Here is a 19,109-nt window from a genome sequence, read left to right on the forward strand (position 1 = left end):
ATGTAGAAATGAGCCAGATTGTGTACAGCTAGGGCAAACAATATTCTAATAATTACCCCGATTACAAAAATTAAGACAACCAACAAGAAGTAATGAGACATAAACGTATGGGGGTTTCTCCTGGCACATTCCATTCTAATTTACAACCTAGGAACACGACTTCCAGAAAGGCTCTGCTGCCCTACTACCCGGATTGGGGAATGGAGAAATGCTGCCTCCTTGTGACCGTTTCACACAACAGCAGCTTTAAACCCACTGCTAATGGTCACTAACTAACTATTCACCAATCTTGCAGTTCTGTAATGACACCTGTCCACCAAAATAATCCTGGGGTCGAAAATTGAATAAGAAATTGAAAAGAGGGCAACCTTCCAAGAGGACAATTTGAAAAGGTTTATTGTATGCATACTTTTTTCTCCTTTTTTAAAAAACACAAACAAAAAAAGCTTGGAAAAATGATGAGTTTTAGGAATTTTATAAAGACATGGAAACCCAAATTACAAAAACCTATCAGCTCACAGCAGTTAGAATGGCCATTAACAAAATGCTGCAAGCAATAAATGCTGAAGCGATTGTGGAGAAGTGCGTACCCTCCGTTCTAAGGGGGACGTGGTAAGAGCCACTAATGAAAACACAATGGAGGTGCTTTGAAAAGGGAAACATTGCGCTACCAGGCAATCAATCATACCCACTGCTGGACCTGTCACCTGAGAAAATGAGAATCAAAACCTCACAGACTGGCATTTCTGCACTCCAGCAATACTTACCATAGCCAACACTTGGAAGCAACGAAAATGTCCATCAACAGAGGAGTGCACCAAGAAGCAGTGGTCCATGTACACAATGGAATATTACTCCAATAAAAAGTATAATTTAAATTTAAAAACAAACATAAGTAAGGAGACGTAAGCATTTGGGGGTTTATCCGGGCACATTCCTCTCTAATTTATAATCGAGGAACACCACTGGCAGGAAGGTCTGTTTCCCTAGTACCAGCGTGGGGAACATAGAAAGGCTGCCACCCTCTGGCCGTTACCTGCAAAAGCAGCTTAAAACCTGTGCTAATGGTCACTTCATGTGAACAAGTACTGCATGGCTGTAAATGAAACCTGCCCTCAAAATGTCTTGAGGGAGGTAATGGCCAAAAAATTTCAAAATGTGACTCATACTTTAAGAAAACACTTTGAAGAGCTAAGCTGTAATCACAGTGTGAAAAATAAGAAGGACATGCCTTAAAGCTTAATGTCAAGGGATTATGAGACACATGGAAATTCAACCACAAAGAGGTATCAGTTCACACCCCTCAGAATAATCTTCAGCACGAAACCCATAATCAATAAATGCTGGGGCTTCCCTGGTGGCGCAGTGGTTGAGAGTCCACCTGCGATGCAGGGGACGCGGGTTCGTACTCCGTTTTGGGAAGATCCCACATGCCGTGGGTGCCTGTGCTCCGCAATGGGAGAGGCCACAACAGTGAGAGGCCCGCGTACCGCCAAACAAACAAAAATAAATAAATAAATAAATAAATGCTGAAGGTGTTGTGGAGAAATGCATACCCTCAACTTTCAGTGGGATGTACCCTGGAAAGAGCCACTAATGAGAACAGAATGGAGATGATGCCTTTAAAAGGTAAACACTGAGCTACAATATAAACCAGCAGGCCCATTCCTGGACCTATAACCAAAGAAGACAGAATTGGAAAGGCACAGGAAGGCAAATGTGCACTGCACATATTACAATAGCCAAGATATGGAAGTAACCAAAAAGTCCGGCAACAGATGGGTGGACAAAGAAGAACTTCTACACGTAGAGATGGAATATTAGCTGGGGAAAAAATGAAACAATGCCATTTGCAGCACCATCGATGAGTCTAGAAGTAATCACCCGAGTTGTTGTAAGTGAGAAAGTGAAAGACACATATCCTATCATATCACTTATAGGTGTGAGCTAAAAGTTGATACCAATGAAGATATTTCCACAGAGAAAGGCAATTACAGATTCATTAAACCAACGTAGGGTCCACCATAAGGAAAGGTGTGAGGATTGGATACATTACATTATTGGGGTTTACAGAGATATACAAACGCATGTGAAATATATAATCACCAAAGACCTACGGCATACCAAGAGAAGACTACTCAACATTGTGTCATAACCTACATGGAAAAGGATCTGAAGAACACTAGATATATGTATATGTGTAAAACATCCCCATCTTGCACACCTAGAACAAAGAAAACATTGTAATCAAATTGGCTGTCATCAAAAATAGTAATTAAATTAAAAAACGAACAGGACAGAATGAGACATAATCTTAAGGGGATTTTCCTGGCACTTTCCGTTCCAATTTACAACCTACAGCACAACTTCCATTTTGCCTGTCTTGCCCTAGTAACCAGGTTTGGTAAGGAGAAATGCTTCTGTCTTCTGGCCGTTTCACACAACAGCAGCTTTGAAACCAGCGCTAGTGGTCATTTAATATTCAAAATAATTGCAGGCCTGTAATAGACACCTACCATCAAAGAAAAAAATCCTGGGGTCGTAAATCAATCAGAAAATTCAAAAGACGTCAACGTTTCAAAAACACAGTCAAGAGGTATATTTTACGCACATTTTGTCTTTTCTTGCTTTTTTTTTCTTTAAGAAAAAGGGAATGGGAATGCTCAACGTCAGCAATTAATAAAGATTGCAAATCCAATCTACAGAAACCTTTACCACACAGCCATCAGAATGATCACCAGGAGACTAGTGTACAAAGGTTTAAATGCTGAAAAGGTTTTAGAGAACTATGTACCCTCTAGCCGCTGCGGGTAGATAAACTGGTAAGAGACAGTAGGGAGAAGAGAGTGGCGGTGCATTTAAAGGTAAAAATTGAGCTGCCTTGTGATCTGGTAGGTCCTTTCATGCGCCTATCACCTGAGCAGACCAGAATGAAAATGATACCGGCTGGCAATCCTGCACTGCAGGAATGTTTACCATCGCCAAGACTTGGAAGAACCCAAAAGGTCCATCAACAGAAAAATGTACATGGAAGAAGTGGCCCATGTACACAATGGAATATTAGCCATGGAATAGAATAAAAGTGTGCCGTTTGCACCACCATAGAAGGACCTAAAGATCATCACCCAACTTGAAGTATGAAAAAAATTGAAAGACAGACATCCTATGACATCACTTATAGGTGTTAGCTAAAAATTGATACCCACAAACTTATTTCCAAGAGAAGGAAAAGCATGGATTAAGAAAATAAAAGTACATTTAACCTGATGGAAAGTTGTAAGGAATGGATGAATTAGGATATGGGGGTTAAGAGACATGTACTAATACATATGAAATATTTAATCACAAAATACCTATGGAATACCAAGAAAGGTCTACTCGACACTCTGTAATAACCTACACGGGAAGGGCTCCAAAGATGAGTAGACAGATACATTGATATAATGAAACAGATTCTGTAAACCTAGGAGAAACAAAATATTTTTTTTTTATCGAATTTGCTCTGATAATTAATAAAAACTAAATTTAAAAACAATCAAGAAGAAAGGAGATATAAGCTCTTGGGGGTTTTCCCTGGCACATTCTACTCTAATTTGCAGCCTACTAACACGATTTCCTGGAAGGCTGTACTGCCCAAAAATGGAGTGGGAAATGTACAAATGCTGCTGGCTTGTGGACGTTTCCCACAAGTGCAGCTTTAAGCCCACAGCTAATGGTCACTTAACATTCACAAGGACTCAGCGCTGTAAAGGACACCTGCCCTAAAAAAATTGTGCTGCGGAAGGGAATGGACAAAAAATTTCAGAACAGGCAAATGTTTCAAGAAGAGAGTATGAAGAGGTACGTTTGACTCACTCTCTTTAAAAAAATGGAAAATGAATAAAAACTTAACCGTAGGAATTATTAGATTCATGCAACTCTAATTTACAGAAAGTTTACAACTCACACCTGTCAACTGACGATCAGCAAAAATTCTACAAACAATAAATACTGAAGGATATTTAGAGGACTGTGTACCCTCTAGCTGCTGGTGAGATGTAAAGTGGTAAGAGTGAATCATGAGAACAGAAAGGAGCTGCATTAGAAAAACAAAAATTGAACTACCATTCGATGCAGCAGACCCACCAGCAGGCCTCTCACCTGAGAAGTGCCGAATCGGGAAGACGGAGGCTGCAACAGCTGCACTGCAGCCTTATTCACAATAGCCAAGATGGTGAAGCAACCAAAATGTCCATCAACAGGTGAATGGATAATGAAGTAGTGGTCCATGTACACAGTGGAACGTTCCCCATTTAAAACAATGAAACGCTGCTCTTTGAGGCACCACAAATGAGCTTAGAGATAATCATGGAACATGAGGTAATTTGCAAAGCAAAAGACCTGTATCCTATGATATTACTTATAGGCGTTATCTAATAGCTGACCCAAATTTACATACTTCCACAGAGAAAGACAATAACAAATGTAGGGAAAAAATATACTTATCTAAAAGGAAAGGTGGGTGGAATGGATAAATGAAGATCAGTGTGATGTATACCAATACATATTATATACATGTGTCAAAAAGACCGACCATATAGCAAGGGAGGTCTACGGAACACTGTGTAATATTTTGCATGGGAAGAGGATCTGTATATGAATAGACATATAAAATGTACAAATGAACCAGATTGTGTACAGCTAGGGCAAACAATATTCTAATCATTACCCCGATTACAAAAATTAAGACAACCAACAAGAAGTAATGAGACATAAACGTATGGGGGTTTCTCCTGGCACATTCCATTCTAATTTACAACTTAGGAACACGACTTCCAGAAAGGCTCTGCTGCCCTACTACCCAGATTGGGGAATGGAGAAATGCTGCCTCCTAGTGGCCGTTTCACACAACAGCTTTAAACCCACTGCTAATGGTCACTAACTATTCACCAATCTTGCAGTTCTGTAATGACACCTGTCCACCAAAATAATCCTGGGGTCGAAAATTGAATAAGAAATTGAAAAGAGGGCAACCTTCCAAGAGGACAATTTGAAAAGGTTTATTGTATGCATACTTTTTTCTCCTTTTTTTAAAAACACAAACAAAAAAAGCTTGGAAAAATGATGAGTTTTAGGAATTTATAAAGACATGCAAACCCAAATTACAAAAACCTATCAGCTCACAGCAGTTAGAATGGCCATTAACAAAATGCTGCAAGCAATAAATGCTGAAGCGATTGTGGAGAAGTGCTTACCCTCCGTTCTAGGGGGGACGTGGTAAGAGCCACTAATGAAAACACAATGGAGGTGCTTTGAAAAGGGAAACATTGCGCTACCAGGCAATCAATCATACCCACTGCTGGACCTGTCACCTGAGAAAATGAGAATCAAAACCTCACAGACTGGCATTTCTGCACTCCAGCAATACTTACCATAGCCAACACTTGGAAGCAACGAAAATGTCCATCAACAGAGGAGTGCACCAAGAAGCAGTGGTCCATGTACACAATGGAATATTACTCCAATAAAAAGTATAATTTAAATTTAAAATGAAATATAAGTAAGGAGACAGAAGCAATTGGGGGTTTATCCGGGCACATTTCTCTCTAATTTATAACTGAGGAACACCACTGGCAGGAAGGTCTGTTTCCCTAGTACCAGCATGGGGAACGTAGAAAGGCTGCCACACTCTGGCCGTTACCTGCAAAAGCAGCTTAAAACCTGTGCTAATGGTCACTTCATGTGAACAAGTACTGCATGGCTGTAAATGAGACCTGCCCACAAAATGCCTTGAGGGAGGTAATGGCCAAAAAATTTCAAAATGTGACTCATACTTTAAGAAAACACTTTGAAGAGCTAAGCTGTAATCACAGTTTGAAAAATAAAATGGACATGCCTTAAAGCTTAATTTCAACGGATTATGAGACACACGCAAATTCAGCTACAAAGAGGTTTCAGCTGGTACACCTCAGAATAACCATCAGCAAGAAACCTATAAACAATAAATGCTGAAGTGTTTGTGGAGAAATGCATAACCTCAACTTTCAGTTGGACGTACCCTTGAAAGATCCACTAATGAGAACAGAATGGAGATGCCTTTAAAAGGTACACATTGAGCTACAATATCATTCAGCAGGCCCATTCCTGGACCTATAACCAAAGAAGACAGAATTGGAAAGGCACAGGAAGGCAAATGTGCACTGCACAGTATTACAATAGCCAAGATATGGAAGTAACCAAAAAGTCCAGCAACAGATGAGTGGACAAAGAAGAACTGGTACAAGTACAGACAAAATATTAGCCAAGGAACAAAAAAGGACACATTGCCCTGTGCAGCACCGTAGATGATTCTAGATGTAATCACACAACCTGGAGTAAGTCAGAAAGAGAAAGACACATATCCTATGATACCACTTATAGGTGTTACCTAAAAATTGATACCAGTGAAGATATTCCCACAGAGAAGGGCTATCAGAGATTCATTAAACAAATTTATGGTTCACCAATGGAAAGGTGTGAGGATTGGATACATTACGATATTGGGGTTAACAGACGTATACAAACACAGGTGACATATATAATCACCAAAGACCTACGGAATACCAAGAGAAGACTACTCAACATTCTGTCATAACGTACATGGGAAAAGGATCCCAGAAAGAACAGACATGTATATGTGTAAAAGAAACACATCTTGCATATCTACAACAAGCCAAACGTTGTAATCAAACTTGCTGTAATAAAAAATAAAAAATTAAATTAAAAACACGAACAAGAAGTAGTGAGACAAACGTGAGGGGCTTTCTCCTGGTACATTCCATTCTAAATTCCAATCTAGAACACGACTTCCATTGAGGCTCTGTTGCCCTAGTAACCAGATTTGGTAAGCGAGAACTGCCACCTTGTGGCCGTTTCACACAACAGCAGCTTTAATCCCAGCGCTAATGGTCAGTGGATATTCAAAATCATTACAGGCCTGTAAATGACACCTGCCCTGAAAACAAATCCTGGGGTCATATATCGACCAAAAAATTCAAAAGACGTCCATACTTCAAACCGACAGTTTCAAGAGGCATAATTTATGCACATTTGGCTTCTGTTTCTTTTCCTGTCTTTTTTTGTTAAAAAAAAATGGGAACGGAAAAAGGCTGAACATCAGGAATTAATAAAGCCATGCAAGTCCAGTGTACGAAAACGTTCACCTCACAGCCGTCAGAATGATTATCAGCAAAAAAAGTCTAAAAGAATAAATGCTGAAGGGGTTTTAGAGAACTGTGTACCCTTTAGCTGCTGGTGGGATGAAACCTGGTAACAGCCAGTAGTGAGAACAGATTGGAGGTGCGTTTAGGGGTAAAAATGGAGCTACCATGTGATCCTGTAGGCCCACTCATGGGGTTATCACCTGATTAGACCAGAATCAAAAAGACACAGGCTGGCAATCCTGCACTGCAGCAACATGTACCATCCCAAGACCTGGAAGAAACCAAAATACCCATCAACAGAAAAATGCACCAAGAAGAAGTCGTCCATGTACACAATGGAATATTAGCCATGAACAAGCATGGAACAGTGCCGTTGGCACCACTATAGAAGGATCTACAGATAATCACTCAACATGAAGTAAGAAAGAAACCAAAAGACAGACATCCTATGACATCACTTATAGGTGTTACCTAAAAATTGATACCCATGAAATAATTTCCAAGAGAAGGACACACATAGATTCAGAAAACCAAATTATGTTTAACCAAATGGAAAGGTGTAAGGAATGTATGAATTAGGATATGGGGGTTGACAGACATGTACTAATACATATGAAATATATAATCACACAATACCTATGGAATACGAAGAGAGGTCTACTCAACAGTCTTATAATAACATACAGGGGAAAGGATCCAAAGAGGAATAGACGGATACATTGATAGGATGAACCGGAGACTGTACACCTAGGAGAATCTACATTTTTATCAAATTTGCTCCAATAATTAATAAAAATTAAATTTAAAAAACAAACAATAATTTAGGAGATATAAACTCTTGGGGCTTTTCGCTGGCACATTCCACTCTAATTTGCAGCTTACTAACATGATTTCCAGGAAAGCTCTGTTGCCCAAAAACCCAGAGTTGGAAATGTAGAAATGCTGCTGCCTTGTGGCTGTTTCCCACAAGAGCAACTTTAAACCCACAGCTAATGGTCACTTAACATTCACAAGGACTCAGGGCTGTAAAGGACACCTGCCCTAAACAATTGTGCGGAGGTAGGGAGTGGCCAAAAAAATTCAAAACTGGCATATTTTCAAGGAGATAGTATGGAGGGGTAAGTTTTACTCATTTTCAAAAAAGAGGAAAATGAATAAAAGCTCAACATCAGGAATTATTAGACTCATGCAAGTCTAACCTCCAAAAATTTTCAACTCACACATGTCAACTACCATCAGCAAAAAGTCTACAAGCAATAAATGCTGAAGGGGTTTTAGAGAACTCTGTACCCTCTAGCTTCTGGTGAGATGTAAAGTGGTAACAGCAAATAATGAGAACAGAAAGGAGCTGCGTTTAAACGTAAAAATTGAGCCACCATTCCATTCAGCAGGCCCACTGCTGAGCCTCTCACCTGAGAAGTCCAGAGTCGAGAAGGCACAGGCTTCAACAGCTGCACTACAGGAATTTTCACAATAACCAAGACATGGAGGTAACCAAAATGTCCGTCACCAGATGAGTGGAAAAAGAAGGAGTGGTCCATGTACAAAATGGAATATTCGCCATGGAAAACAATGAAACACTGCTCTTTGAGGCACCATAGTTGATCCTGTAGATAATCACAGAACATGAGGTAAGTCGGAAAGCAAAAGACATATCCTATGATATCACTTATAGGCGTTATCTAACAACTGACACAAATGAACATATTTCCACAGAGAAAGACACTCACAGACTTAGAAAATAAACTATGCTTATCTAAAAGGAATGGTGGGGTGAATGGAAAAATTAAGATTAGGGTTACCATATGTGTACAAATACCTATTAAATACATATATTAAAAAGACCGACCATATAGCAAGGGAGGTCTATGGAACACTCTGCAATAATTTACATGGGAATTGGCTCTGTACAGGAATATATATATATATATATAATGCACAAATGAACCAGATTGTGTACACCTAGGACAAACAATATTCTAATCATTACCCTGATTAAAAAACTAAAACAACGAACAAGAATTAATGTAAGATAAACTTATGGGGGTTTCTCCTGGCACATTCCATTTTAATTTACAACCTAGGCACAGGACTTCCAGAAAGGCTCTGCTGCCCTAGTAACCAGATTTGGGAATGGAAAAATGCTGCCGCCTTGTGGCCGTTTCCCACAATAGCAGCTTTAAACCCAGTGCTAATGGTCACTAAATATTCACACTCATTACAGGCCTGTGAATGACACCGCCCTAAAAAACAATCCTGGGGTCGAAAATAGACCAAAAAATTCAATTTTGACGGCAACCTTACAAGAAGACAATTTCAGGTGGTTAATTGTACTCTCCGTTTTTTTTTTCCACTTTTTAACAGAAATTTTAAAAGGTGTGGACATATGGTAGTATATATAAGTCCATGCCACTCTCTCACTTTGTCCCAGCTTACCCTTCCCCCTACCCGTGTCCTTAACCATATGTAAAACAGATAGCTAGTGGGAAGCATCCACGTAGCACAGGGAGATCAGCTCGGTGCTTTGTGACCACCTAGAGTGTTGGGATAGGGAGGGTGGGAGGGAGGGAGATGCAAGAGGGAGGAGATATGGGGATATATGTATATGTACAGCTGATTCACTTTGTTATAAAGCAGAAACTAACACACCATTGTAAAGCAATTATACTGCAATAAAGATGTTAAAAAAAAGGTGTGGACAAATGCTGAACATTAGGAATAATTAAAGACATGTAAATCCAAATTACAAAAATCCTATCAGCTCACACCAGTCAGAATGGCCATCAGCAAAAATTCTGCAAACAATAAATGCTGAAGGGGTTGTCGAGAAATGCCTACCCTTGGTTCAACGTGGGACATGGTAAGAGCCAGTAAGGAAAACACAAAGGAGGTGCCTTGAAAAGGTAAATACTGAGCTACTATTCAATCAAGCAAACCCACTGCTGGGCCTATCACCTGAGAGGATGAGAATCAAAAAGACACAGGCTGGGCTTCACTGGAGGCACAGTGGTTGACAGTCCACCGGCGATGCAGGGGACACGGGTTCATGCCCCATTTCAGGAAAATCCCACATGCCGCGGAGTGGCTGGTCCTGTGAGCTATGGCTGCTGGGCTTGTGTGTCCGGAGCCTGTGCTCTGCAATGGGAGGGGCCACGGCAGAGAGATGCCCACGTACCGCAAAAAAAAAAAAAAAAAAAAAAGACACAGGCTGGCAATCTTGCACTCCAACAATATTTACCATAGCCAACACTTGCAAGCTACGAAAATGTCCATCAACAGAGGAATGCAGAAAGAAGAAGTGGTCCGTGTACACAATGGAATATGACTCCAATAAAAAAAATATAAATTCAATTTAGAAAACAAACATAGGTAAGGAGACATCAGCTTTTGGGGGTTTATCCGGGCACATTCCACTCTAATTTATAACCGAGGAACACCACTGCCAGGAAGATCTTTTTCCCTAGTTACCAGATTGGCAAAAGCAGAAATGCTGCTGCCCTCTGGCCTTGACCTGCAACAGCATCTTTAAAACCTGTGCTAAGGGTCACTTCATATGCACCGGTACTGGAGGGCTGTAAATGAAACCTGCCCTCAAAATGTCTTGAGGGAGGTAATGGCCAAAATATTTCTAAATATCACACATACTTCACGAAAACAATTTGAAGAGGTAAGCTGTACTCACAGTTTGAAGAATAAAAGGACATGCCAGAAAGCTCAATTTCAAGGGATTATGAGACACATGCAAATCCAACCACAAACAGGTATCAGAACACACTAGTCAGAATAAACATCAGCAAAAATCTACAAACAATAAATGCTGAAGGTGTTGTGGAGAAGTGCATACCCTCAACTTTAAGTGGGACGTAACCTGGTGAGAGCCACTAATGAGAACAGAATGGAGGTGCCTTTACAAGGTAAACATTTTGCTACCATATGATTCAGCAGGCCCACCCCTGGGCCTATAACCTAAGAAGACATAATTGGAAAGACACAGGCAGGCATATGTGCATTGCCGCAGCATTACAATAGCCAAGGCATGGAAGCAACCAAAAAGTCCATCAACAGATGAGTGGAAAAAGACTAACTGGTACATGTACAGACGGAATATTAGCCAAGGAAAAAAAGGACACAATGCCATTTGCAGCACCGTAGATGAGTCTAGAGGTAATCACACAACATGTAGTAAATCAGAAAGGGAAATACACATATCGTATGATATCACTTATAGGTGTTACCTATAAATTGATACCAGTGAAGATATCTCCACAGAGAAGGGCAATCACAGATTCATTAAACAAACTTACGTTTCACCAATGGAAATTTGTGTGGATTGGATACGTTAGGATATTGGGGTTAACAGACGTATACAAACACAGGTGAAATATATAATCACCAAAGACCTACAGAATTCCAAGAGAAGACTATTCAACATTCTGTCATAACGTACATGGGCAACGATCCCAGGAAGAATACACACATGTTTATGTGTACAAGAATGACATCTTGCACACCTAGAACAAGCTAAATATTGAAATCAAACTTGCTGTGATAAAAAATAAAAATTATATTAAAAAAACGAACAAGGAAGTAGTGAGACAAACTTGAGGGGCTTTCTCCTGGCACATTCCATTCTAAATTACAATCTAGAACACGACTTCCATTGAGGCTCTGCTGCCCTAGTAACCAGATTTGGTAAGGGAGAACTGCTGCCACCTTGTGGCCGTTTCACACAACAGCAGCTTTAATCCCAGCGCTAATGGTCAGTTGATATTCAAAATCATTGCAGGCCTGTAAATGACACCTGCCCTGAAAACAAATCCTGGGGTCGTATATAGACCAAAAATTCAAAAGACGTCCATATTTCAAACCGACAGTTTCAAGAGGCATATTTTACGCACATTTGTGTTCTGTTTCTTTTTCTTTCTTTCTTTGTTAAAAAAACAGGAATGGAAAAAGGCTGAACATCAGGAATTAATAAAGCCATGCAAATCCAGTGTACAAAGACTTTCACCTCACAGCCTTCAGGATGATCATCAGCAAAAAAAAAAAGTCTACAAAGAATAAATGCTGAAGGGGTTTTAGAGAACTCTGTACCCTTTAGCTGCTGGTGGGATGTAACCTGGTAACAGCCAGTAGTGAGAACAGATTGGAGGTGCGTTTAGGGGTAAAAATGGAGCTACCATGTGATCCTGTAGGCCCACTCATGGGGTTATCACCTGATTAGACCAGAATCAAAAAGACACAGGCTGGCAATCCTGCACTGCAGCAACATGTACCATCCCAAGACCTGGAAGAAACCAAAATATCCATCAACAGAAAAATGCACCAAGAAGAAGTCGTCCATGTACACAATGGAATATTAGCCATGAACAAGCATGGAACAGTGCCGTTGGCACCACTATAGAAGGATCTACAGATAATCACCCAACTTGAAGTAAGAAAGAAACCGAAAGACAGACATCCTATGACATCACTTATAGGTGTTACCTAAAAATTGATACCCATGAAATAATTTCCAAGAGAACACACATAGATTCAGAAAACCAAATTATGTTTAACCAAATGGAAAGGTGTAAGGAATGTATGAATTAGGATATGGGGGTTAACAGACATGTACTAATACACATGAAATATATAATCACACAATACCTATGGAATACGAAGAGAGGTCTACTCAACACTCTATAATAACATACACGGGAAAGGATCCAAAGAGGAATAGACGGATACATTGATAGGATGAACCGGAGACTGTACACCTAGGAGAATCTACATTTTTATCAAATTTGCTCTGATAATTAATAAAAATTAAATTTAAAAAACAAACAATAATTTAGGAGATATAAACTCTTGGGGCTTTTCGCTGGCACATTCCACTCTAATTTGCAGCTTACTAACACGATTTCCAGGAAAGCTCTGTTGCCCAAAAACCCAGAGTTGGAAATGTAGAAATGCTGCTGCCTTGTGGCCGTTTCCCACAAGAGCGGCTTTAAACCCACCGCTAATGGTCACTTAACATTCAGAAGGACTCAGGGCTGTAAAGGACACCTGCCCTAAACAACTGTGCGGAGGTAGGGAATGGCCAAAGAAATTCAAAACTGCAAATTTTTCAAGAAAATAATATGAAGAGGTTAATTTGGCTCACTCTCTTTTAAAAAAAGGAAAATGGATAAAAGCCCAACCTCAGTAATTATTAGACTCGTGCAAATCTAATCTACAAAAAGGTTTCAACTCACACCAGTCAACTGGCCATCAGCAAAAATACTACAAACAATAAGTATTGAAGGGGTTTTAGAGAAGACTGTACCCTCTAGCTTCTGGTGAGATGTAAAGTGGTAACAGCCAATAATGAGAACAGAAGGGAGCTGCAATTAAAATAAAAATTGAGGTACCATTCAATCCAGCAGTCACACCACTGGGCCTCTCACCTGAGACCTGAATCGAGAAGACCCGGGCTGCAAAATCTGCACTGCAGCCTTATTCACAATAGCCAAGACAGTGAAGCAACCAAAATGTCCATCAACAGATGAACAGATAAAGAAGTGGTCTATTTATACAACAGAATATTAGCCATGGAAAACAATGAAACACTGCTATTTGAAGCACCATAGATGAGCTTGGAGATAATCACAGAACATGAGGTAAGTCAGAAAGCAAAAACCTATATCCTATGATATCACTTACAGGTGTTAACTAATAACTAACACAAATGAACATATTTCCACAGAGAAAGACACTCACAGACTTAGAAGTATGCTTATCTAAAAGGATAGGTGGGGTGAATGGAAAAATTAAGATTAGGGTTACCATACGTGTACAAATACCTATTAAATACATATATCAAAAGACCGACCATATAGCAAGTGAGGTCTATGGAACTGTGGAGACGTCCCAATCACCTGACTGCTCTCCGACCTGCCGTGAATTGGAGACTGAGACCAGGCACGCCTCTCTCCTCCTCCATTCACTCAGGGACAGACTGGGGGTCATGGGAACCTCAGAATCGAAACCAGATTCTAAGACACCCCTGGGGTGTCTCCTAGCCAATTTTACAGCCCTCGGTTTCTCCCAAGTTCTCCATTGCTGACGGCTTATTTTCTATTCCACTGTGGCCAGGCCACAATATTCTCTAGACAGTCAATCCAAATGGCCTCCTGAAGGGACTTTCAATTTTAACATCCTCCGTGATCTAGATAATTACTGCCGCAGGATGGGCAAATGATCCGAGGTCCCCTATGTTCAGGCCTTCTGGTATTTATGCTCCCGCCCCTCCCTCTACGTCAATTGTTCCACTTCCCAGATCTTTCCTGCCAAACAGACATCTCCTACATCCAAGCCCCTAATTTCCTTTGATGATGACTCCTCTCTACTAGGCGACCCACCCGAATCTCTCGCCTCTCCCCTCTCCAGAGCTCCTCTCCAGCCTCCACCCAACCCTGAAGCGGTCCCTCCTCATCCCGCAGCCGCTCCGGCCCATCCAACCGCTCCCCCGCCTCCCTCAACGGTTTCTCCTCCCTCACCCCTTGCTTCGCCAATTAGTGCACATACACGCTCTCCCGACTCCCAAGATCCGAATCTCCTCTGCCCTCTGAGGGAGGTAGAAGGAGCGGAAGGATTAGTTACAGTTCATGTTCCCTTTTCCCTCCAAGTTCTCTCTCAAATAGAAACGCGATTAGGCTCCTTTTCGGCGGACTCTTCCCGCTACATCAAATAATTTTGCTACCTCTCTCAAGCTTACGATCTAACCTGGTATGATATCTCTGTGATCCTATCTTCTACTCTGACCCCTGATGAGAGGGAAAGAGAATTCAAACTGCTGCCCGAAACCATGCAGATCAGGTTCACCTTACCGACAACTCCATGCCTGTCGGAGTGACTGCTGTACCTGGTACCAATCCAGGCTGGACTTATCAGGAAGGCCAAGATGGCCATCATAAACACGACCTCATGATCCAGTGCCTCCTGGCTGGCATGCAGGCTGCTGCTCATAAGGTAGTCAATTTTGAAAAACTAAGGAGATAATCCAAGAACCTAACGAAAATCCAGCTATCTTTCTCTATCGCCTTACAGCGGCCTTAACTTTCTACACCCAGCTGGATCCCGACACCCCGGCAGGGGCAGCGGTCCTAGCCACCCATTTTATCACCCAATCAGCCCCAGACATCCGAAAGAAATTAAAACGGGCAGAAGATGGCCCTCAAACCCCTATTCGAGATCTGGTAAAGATGGCCTTTAAAGTCTACACTGGCCGTGAGGATTTGGCAGGATCCAGCTGACAGGCTCGGATGCACCAGAAGGTGGCCCTCCAAACCCAACCTCTTGTAGTTGCCCTAAGGCCGGCCATCTCCCATGTATCACAGCATCCATGGGGTCTGCAAAAGGCAACCCCGCTGGGGGCCTGCTTCAAATGCGGAAAAGGCCACTGGGCTCACCAATGTCCCCATCCCCGACCTCCTTCTAAGCCCTGTCCCAGCTGCGGGTTAACGGGCCACTGGAAGGAAGAGTGACTGCCTTACGACTGGCCCTCCCTCAGCGTCTCCACGTGGGGGGCAGGCCGACCCAATGGCATTACCACTCGAACTGCTGGGATTGACTGACGACTGACAGCACCCGGACTCGAAGACCCCCATCACCCTCACCGAGCCCAGGGTAACGCTACAGGTAGCGGGTAAGCCCATCTCATTTCTGGGGGACACGGGGGCTACCTATTCGGTCCTGCCTACTTATTCCGGGCCAGTTTCTCCTTCCCAGATCTCGATCATGGGTATTGATGGCAAACCATCCTTCCCACTCCAGACCGGTCCACTCCCATGTCATATCGAAGGACTCCCTTTTACTCATTCCTTCTTAGTCATACCATCCTGCCCAGTTCCCTTGCTAGGCCGAGATGTCCTTTTCCACTTAGGGGCCTCCCTCCAGCTGGATAGACTTGACCCTAAGGTCCCCTCCTCCCAACTCCTGCTTCCTCTTCTCGGCCTGTCTCTAGAACCCTCCCCCTCCTATCCCCCTCTTCCAATCACACGGAACCCAATCAATCCCCATGTCTAGGATGCTTCTAAGCCCATAATAGCAACACACCATTCCCCCGTCCTCATCCGCCTAAAGGACCTCTCCAAATTTCCATCAAGGCCCCAATTTCCCATCTCTGAGACTCACCTTAGGGGCCTACAACCTGTTATCACCAGACTCCTAAACCAGGGACTCCTTATCCCCACTGACTCCCTGAAACACCCCCATCCTGCCTGTCCGCAAGGCCTCTGGGGATTATCGCCTAGTCCAGGACCTCCTCCTAATCAATGAAGCCATAATCCCTCTCCACCCAGTAGTACCAAACCCATACACCTTGCTCTCCCATATCCCCCCATCCACAACCCACTTTACGGTTCTGGATCTCAAAGATGCCTTTTTCACTATCCCCCTACATCCTGACTCGTATTTTCTCTTCACCTTTACCTGGACGGATCCGGATACTCATACTTCCAGTCAGCTCACCTGGACAGTTCTTCCCCAGGGCTTCCACGAGAGTCCTCACCTCTTCGGTCAGGCGCTGGCACAGGACCTCACTTCCTGCTCCGGTACCCCCAGCACACTCCTTCAATATGTAGATGACCTCCTCCTTTGTAGCCCATCTCAGCCTCTCAAGACAACATACTGCAGATCTCCTCAATTACCTTGGCTCTCGCGGTTATCGGGTCTCCAGCCAAGGCTTAGTTATCTGTATCTTCTGTAACCTACCTGGGGCTCCACCTTACCCCCACCACCAAAGGTCTAACAGCCGATCACACCCAGATTATCCGTGAACTCCAGCCTCCGGAAACAGCGGAACAAATTCTCTCTTTTTTGGGCCTTATAGGATTTTTCCGACACTGGATCCCTAACTTTGCTCTCCTCGCTAAACCCTTATATCTAGCCACTAAAGAAACCCCTCAAGGACCCCTCACCTCTCCTTCCGCCGTTCGACAGGCCTTTCTCACCCTCCGTAATGCTCTGATATCTTCTCCCCTTTCTCTGCCCAACCCAAACCGACCTTTTCACCTTTTTGTAGATGAACGGGCCGGAATAGCCACTGGACTCCTTGCCCAGCCTGTAGAGCCTTCCTACCGCCCTGTGGCTTACCTCTCCAAACAGCTAGACCCAACCATTCGGGGATGGCAACCATGCCTTCGGGCCCTAGCAGCAGCAGCCGAACTGACCAAACAAACACTACAGATACTCAACCACACAGGAATAGGTAACATCTCTGACTGCTTTCTATGTGCCTCGCTTGGCCGTCCACCCTTGGCTGCTGTCCCACTCGACCAGCCCTTCAATTCTACTTCCTACACATCCCCAAACCCACCTTTTTCCCCGTTAAAAGTCCCCATATTCCTTGATTCACAAAAATCTCACCATCTGTTACGGCAGCCGCCCAAATCTACCTGATACTGCGTTTCTTTGCAACACATCCCTCACGGTAAACACATCAATTGAAGCACCACCAGGCATGTTTTTGTGGTGCAATGGTTCCCTCACAAAAGAGATCAATTCTTCCTCCCCCTTCCCATGTATCCCCGTTACTCTTGTCCCACAACTCACACTGTATAGCCAAGACGAATTTTCCTCGCTAATCATGCCGCCCTTTACCCGACAAAAAAAGAGCTATCTTTCTTCCTCTGGTCGCAGGCATCTCTCTCGCCTCCTCCCTGGTCGCTGCAGGCCTCGGGGGGCGGGGCGGGGAGCTCTAACACATAGTGTCTCAACATCCCGCGACTTAGAACATAAACTCCAGCTAGCCATTGAAGGCTCCGCCGCCTCCATCTCCTCTCTCCAGTGCCAAATCACCTCCTTAGCCCGAGTCGCTCTCCAGAATCGACAAGCCCTGGATCTCCTGACAGCCGACAAAGGAGGTACCTGCCTCTTCCTACAGGAGGAATGCTGCTGTAAACGCCCTCCATCGCTTAAGAGAAGAACTCCAACGCAAACACCAACAGTCCGCCTCCCCAATTCCCGATTGGTGGCGATCCACCCTCTATACCTGGCTAACACCAATCTGAGGCCCCTTAATTCTCATCTGTATCTTGCTCATGTTTGCCCCGTTTTCTTAGGTTCCTTCGCCGGCGCATGGAGGAAGTCTCTCGGGTGGCCACAAACCAAATGTTCCTTGGTCCTTACACCTTGCTTCCTACAGAAACCCCCACTGCTCTCCCCTAAGCCTCGGACCTCTGGTCGCCCGACTCCTCTTTTTTTTTTTTTTTTTTTGTGGTATGTGGGCCTCTCATTGTTGTGGCCTCTCCCATTGCGAAGCACAGGCTCCGGACGCGCAGGCTCAGCAGCCATGGTTCACGGGCCCAGCCGCTCCGCGGCATGTGGGATCTTCCCAGACCGGGGCACGAACCCGTGTCCCCTGCATCGGCAGGCGGACTCTCAACCACTGCGCCACCAGGGAAGCCCCCGACTCCTCTTTTGACACCCCCATTCAGCATGAAGTAGCCAGAGATCAGAACGCCGCCCCATTACACCAAAGATGTCGGGATGTAAGGCCAACTGGCCCGAGGCAGGGGAACGCAATCAGATTCACAGGTTGCATCAGACCAAAACTCTCCGGACCACCCAGTTCCAGAAACTGACCTGGAGACATTCCGGACCACCCAGTTCCAGGAACTGACCTGGGGGCTTTCCACCTGGCCCAGCCTTCCCGCCTTTCAAGGGACGGGACTAGCGGTCCCAAGACTGATGTAACCGGCACCAGATAGTGCCACGACACCCGAAGAGACCACCAGATAAGGAATTCCCTGCGCCCTCCCAGATTCACCACACCCCTTTCCCTTCTTCCCCTATAAAATCTTGCCCAGCCCTCGCCCGGGGGGCGACTTCTCTGGCCCCTTTCTCTCGGACCAGTGAACCTCGCCCGGGAGCGCCCCCTAATAAAGCTCACTTGAAGCTTTCCTC

At 43.6% G+C, this 19,109-nt stretch overlaps 1 long non-coding RNA gene across 9 annotated transcripts in view; it reads left to right on the forward strand.

Moving 5' to 3' along the window:
• LOC309812543 overlaps positions 1-19,105 on the forward strand; it is a 69,310-nt gene extending 50,205 nt beyond the window's left edge. For 7 of the 9 annotated variants that reach the window (XR_014295336.1, XR_014295337.1, XR_014295338.1 and 4 more), the window contains one exon: positions 12,126-12,697. This is a non-coding gene — a long non-coding RNA (uncharacterized lncRNA). Of the gene's footprint in view, positions 1-8,569; positions 8,813-12,125; positions 12,698-18,265 lie in introns of those variants that run through there. The other 2 variants (XR_014295339.1, XR_014295341.1) reach the window with 2 other exon arrangements.
• The last annotated feature ends 4 nt before the right edge of the window (positions 19,106-19,109 follow it).

This window comes from Mesoplodon mirus (assembly GCF_964341445.2).
Source record: "Mesoplodon mirus genome assembly, chromosome: 11".
Taxonomy (NCBI): domain Eukaryota; kingdom Metazoa; phylum Chordata; class Mammalia; order Artiodactyla; family Ziphiidae; genus Mesoplodon; species Mesoplodon mirus.